We start from the raw sequence: 5,841 nt of genomic DNA, 5'->3' as shown, positions 1-5,841 counted from the left end.
TATGCTCATGTGTCATCTCTTCTTGCTCCTTTGTTAGATTGGTTTATTTTTCTATTGTTTTTTTTTTTTTTTTTAGATATTTGGAATTCTAGATACAAGTCCTTTGACAGAAATGTAATCTGCAAACACATTATTCAGCTCTATGGTTGATCTTTTCATTTTCTAACTAGTTCTTTCAAGGGACAAAGTATTAATTCTGATAAAATCTAATTTATAAATCACTGTTTTCTCTATCATACTTCTGGTGTTTTATGTAAGTACTCATCCTAACCCAAGATCATAAAGACTTTCACCTATGATTTCTTCCAGAAATTTTAGATTTACTTATTTATTTATTTATTTATTTATTTATTTATTTATTTATTTATTTATGCTGGGTGTTAAACCAAGGAGCCACAGTTTAATAACCATGGAGCCACATCCCCACCCCTTCTTATTTTTTATTTTGAGACAAAGTCTTACTAAGTGTGTCAGACTCTTGCTAAATTGTTAAAGACTTTGAACTTGCAGTCCTTTTGCCTCAGCTTTCCAAGCTGCTGGGATTACAGGCATGGGCTACCATACCAGAATAGAATTTTATATTTTACATTAGACTTCCATTTTCACTTAACTTCTGTAAGAGGTATGAAATATATGTTGAGACCCATTTCCTGGTTTTTTATCTTTATTTTTGATTATGGTTATACAGTTGTTCCAGTATCATTTATTGAAAAGACTGACATTTCTCCAATGAATTGCCTTGGAACTTAGTGAAAAGTTCTATGATTATGTTTTCTCCTAGTTTTTCTGTTCTATCTCTACCTCCCAATCCTACCACTCATAGGCTACCTCAGATGCCAATTTTTAAATGTGGATTGTTTTGTGGGGAGGAATACTGGGGATTGAGCTCAGGGGCACCAGACCACTAGGCCACATCTCTAGCCCCATTGTGTGTTTTATTAGAGACAGGGTCTCATTGAGTTGCTTAGCTCCTCTCTTTTGCTGAGGCTGGCTTTGAACTCTAGATCCTCCTGCCTCAGCCTCCCAAGCTGCTGTGATTATAGGTGTGTGCCACCAAACCCAGCTAAATGAGACTCTTTTGATTCCTAATGACAGGGATTATGTCTCTTTATTTTCTGGACCTCCATAATACTTCATAATAAACATATTATAACTTTTTTCATGTTGTTTATGTACTCTTATGACCTCTTACTAGGTTTATAGTCCTGGAAGAGGGTGGTCATAGCTAATAAATATGTTAAGTTCATTCCTGTATTCCAACACAACTCTGTAAACATAAGTTTTATTGTTGATAGTTCAGCCAAATAGCCTTAATATTCTTAGTGAATTAAATTGAAGTCATCATCAGGCCAAAGTTCAAATAAGAGAACATCAGAATTCATAAGGCATTTTGTCACAGTGACATGCTTCTATAAGGGCCAAAGTACTGCTCTCTAAATTATAGCCTCTAAATCTGCAGTGGTAAAGGAAGTGGCTGGAGAACAGAAGGACATGCAATTGATTTCCAAAACTTGGACCTTTCTGGTCATTCCCCTGGCCATGATTTTCAAAATATCACCTGTTTATCATCACCAAGAGAAAGAAATCAATTCATATTTACATTACTACCTGTCTTTCTTTTCTACCATAGCTAATGCAGGGCTTCTCAAGAGGATAGGAAAAGGAGGAACAAGAAGCAAATAATGAAATAAGGGGAATGACCATGAGCCAAAGGTGAGTTGGAATATTCTTTGGTGTATGTAAGTCAATGGACTGTCAGAGTTATAGCAGAGTGAGAAGCACTTTTTGGCTCAAACCTCATTAATTACATAAAGAAGTGCAATTCCATTAATTAATTTAGACTACAGTATTCTAATAGAGCTAATGAACAGCTCAGCATTTTTATTTCTAATTTCTATGGTCAACAGTTCCTGTCTATTTTAATTTCCTACAGGTACCATTATAGTGCATGAGTTCCATTTTTATTGCAAGCAAATGTAGTACCTAGTGACTTGTAAATACTTAATATAAGATTATTTTTATCGATATTACTTTTATTATTTTATTTCTAACAATATTGTACACACACAACATGTTGGTAAATTTTGTCTTCTTAAACCCCTTGTATTATATCTCTAAAAATATCTTTCTAAAACTAGAAAGCTAGTCATTTCTTTCTATATTAACTAAGTAAATTCAATTTCTTATACCTCTAAGTGATCAGCTATATCTCTCCCAATCCCTTGCCCTATTCAGATCTTTTTTATCTTATTGTCTTGGTTACTGTAATAGCTTCATATATGGATCCTTTTGCCCTAATCAGTTAGTGTTATTCCATTCATTGTTAATGACTCTCCTCCTTGAAGTTTTTTGGAAACCCATCACCGCTTTGTGCATAAAATTCTAATTACTTAGTCTTCAAAATTTTGTGCAGGCTTAATTAACTACAAGATTTTTGTTTTAAAATGGAGTCCATAGAGAATCTCAGAAAATCAGCAAATGTATTTATGTACACTTTCCTTCTGAGAACAGTATCATATTTTTCATCAACTATTCAAGTAGATTAACATCCTCTCCATATTCTAATGTCTGTGGTTCTGCAATTTCAAATCCAAATTTGCCTCCATAGCTGTGACTCAACACGTTTTCTCATATTGTTCAAGGTTCCAAGAGTGACTTTCCCCTCCTATGTTATGTTTTACTTCTATCTCCTCGCCAGACAAAAAATAAATTCTTAAAACAAAATTACTTATTAACTTTTATATAATCTTCAGCCTACAATTTAGGTACTGTTTATTTTCAATGCTTCTCACTCCAACAGATTTACTGACTTCTCATCTGAGTCATTATCATATTTTGTATTTTCCTTTGGTAAACTGCATCTAAAGTGTTTCTACATGATGCCTGATTCTTAGTATTGGTATTCTTATGTAATTTCCTCCCTTTGGGTGTGAGCTGAACCTAGTTCTTTGTTTCTAATGAATAAGATAAAACAGCTAAAGCAATGGAACATCAGGTCTAACATTAGTTACAAAAAGGCTCCAACTTCCCTATTGCTCAGTCTTGCTTTCTCTCTCATTTGCTCATTTTGATGAAGAAATCCATTATACTGTGAAATGCTCAATGGAGAGGTGCAGGAGAAAAAGAACTAAGGTAGGACTCTGTTGAACAACATCCTCAAACCAACAATCCAAGAACTAAGGTAGGACTCTGTTGAACAACATCCTCAACCCAACAATCCAAGAAGAACTGAACTGTGTTAACACCACATGGGTGAGCCTGAAGTTGGCCTCCCTCCAGTGAAGCCTTGAGAAGGCCACAGCTCGAGTCCACTCTCTTGTAGTCTGTGAAGGACCAGAATGAGGACCCAGCAAAACCACTTCCAGATCCCTGACCCATGAGAACTCAAGATAATAAATTTTACTGTTTTTAAGTCCATTAAGTTTTGAGACTTATCAAGAGGAATGTGGATTAAAGGAAATAATACAAGATTTGGAACTAAACCAAACTGAATTAAATTCTTCTGCTGCTATATTGTTAACATAGTATATTTGGACAAATTAGTTTCCTTACTGATTAAATGTAATATCTATGTTGCAGGGTTGCTGTAAGAACCATGCCTCACAAATAGTAGATGCTTGATATTATTGTTAGCATAGTATTTGTTAATAGGAATCACTCTTCTTAGGTATTAGATTCTTAAAAACAAAGAATGTCTTCATCTATACTTGTATCTCATCAGGTGGCATATGGTATTCAATAATAAATGTTGAACTTAAAATACTTAAGCAGAAACCGGCAGAGGCAGTAATTGGAGCAGCTGGAGTATGGGTTCTTTCCTGCCTGCCTGACTTATGCCATCCTCCACCCACATTGAGGTCTCTTTTTCTCCTTTCTTTCCTTCCTCTTTCACCTACCCACAGATGTTTTCTTCTCCTTCCTTCTGACTCCCTTTTTTTCCCCTCAATCAACTTCTGCCTGCAGTTTTTAACATTCACCCCAACCAATGACCAAAGACCTGATCACTCAAAGTCCACCTCCCCATAACACTGCTTAACATGGCCATAGGTGTAATTAAAGGCAGATTAAATGTCATCCTCACCATTTGGCTATTCATGCATGAAAATGAAGTTGGCAGTATCTTTGGGGGAAAAAAAGAGTCCGTTAACATGATGTTCAAGGAGAGTGGTGTATGTGTCAACATCTAAGAAGAGAATTGTCCTGAGAGAATTATCACTTTGGTTGGACCCACTGATCCCATCTTCAAAGACTTTGATTTACTATTGTTGACAAACTGGAAAAGGACATCATCAACTCCATGACAAATAGCACAGCTGTCAGTGGAACACTGATCATTCTGAGCCTAGTGGTCCCTCTTAGTCAAGGTGGTTCCCTCATTGGAAAAGGTGGTTGCAAGGTCAAGGAAATAGGAGAGAGCCCAGAAGCTCAAGTCCAGGTGGCAGGGAATATGCTCCCCAATGCAACTGAGTGGGCCGTCTCTGTTGTTGCATTCCACAATTAATCACTGAGTGTGTCAAACAGATCTGAGTGGTCATGCTGGTGTCTTCCATGAAGGGTGTGACCATTCCAAGTCTTTTAAGTTCTCCAGTCATCTTTACAAGTGATCAGGATGGGTACAGCACAGGCAGTGACAGGGAGGAGCTTCCCCATATCCCTCCATCCATGTTCCTCAACCCTGACTTGGAGGAACATCTTAGGAGGCCTACACCATTCAAGGAACAGTATGACCCTCCACATCCAGTTGGCAATGCAATAGTCTGATTTTCCTGTGGCATGTGGCAATAATACATTCAGTGACATTGAATTCAGCTCTCAAGAGTTGAGAGGCTATTGGGATTTGGATGCATCTGCTCAGACTATTTCTCAAGAAGTCACCTTTCCAGACGATTTGACTGGCTGTATCATTGAGCATTAAGGTGCCAAAATCAATGAGATCCATCCGGTGTTTGGGGTGCAGGTCAAATTATAGTGGAAGGAGGTACTGATAGGTAGATTACCATCACTGGATCTGCTGCCAGCATTGGGTCGGCTCAATCTCTAATCAACATCAGGCTCATCTCAAAGGTGGGTGGCATGGGAATCAGAGAGAGCAATACAGATTCATGCATAATTTTGTTCTGCTGTTCACCACCACCCATGATCCATCTGAGTAGTCTTCAGTCAGTCAGTGATTCCAGGTTTTAAATAGTTTGCAAATTTTCAGTTTCTATACTTTATCATCCACATGTAATTTTTTAATTAAAGAATTTAGTCCCTTTTTTGTTCAGCTGTTAATACTGAAATCCATATTTAGTTTTGTAAGTATCTCCATGTTTTTGTTTTGTTTTGTTAACTCCTGATTTTTTTTTCTGCTTATTAAGAAAATGTAAAAGTGGAAGATTAATACAATTCAGTTTACTTTTGTGATGTTAGGAATTTTTCAAAAAAAAATTAAAAGATGGAAGGGAGCTTTTTCCTTGTTAATGGAAACTGCCTGCCAAGTGATTCATATGGGGTTTATTCCTGTTTTATTCCTGTTGCTTTTGTGCATTATATCCCTTACCAAACCGTGATTGGGTTGTGAATCGAAGCCTTAATTGCAATTAAAAATTATTTAAGCAACATAAAATAATTATGAGAATTATTTCTTTTAAAAACAAGTATTCAAACACATATGGCAATTTGGATTCTTAGTTATTTTAATAGGCATTGCAAAAGCAGAATCTGGACTTTCTGCATTTATTTCTTTATATAAAAATTAAAAGGCTTTTTTCATGATTCAGCCTATTAATTTTCCTTCATCTTCAAGCATCCATGGTTTTTATGTTGGTTTTAATGTCAAAATATATTCATTATTCATTA

General features: G+C 36.1%; 1 pseudogene across 1 annotated transcript; it reads left to right on the top strand.

Moving 5' to 3' along the window:
* The first annotated feature begins 4,037 nt into the window (after positions 1–4,037).
* LOC308654712 (poly(rC)-binding protein 2-like) lies at positions 4,038–4,761 on the top strand (annotated as a pseudogene). The gene has a single exon. The product of its transcript is annotated as a poly(rC)-binding protein 2-like (transcript).
* Positions 4,762–5,841: the final 1,080 nt, after the last annotated feature.

Source organism: Spermophilus citellus, assembly GCF_964194105.1.
Source record: "Spermophilus citellus genome assembly, chromosome: 8".
Classification (NCBI taxonomy): Eukaryota; Metazoa; Chordata; class Mammalia; order Rodentia; family Sciuridae; genus Spermophilus; species Spermophilus citellus.
The sequence above is the reverse complement of the archived record's forward strand: the minus strand, read 5'-3'. Positions and strand labels throughout refer to the sequence as shown.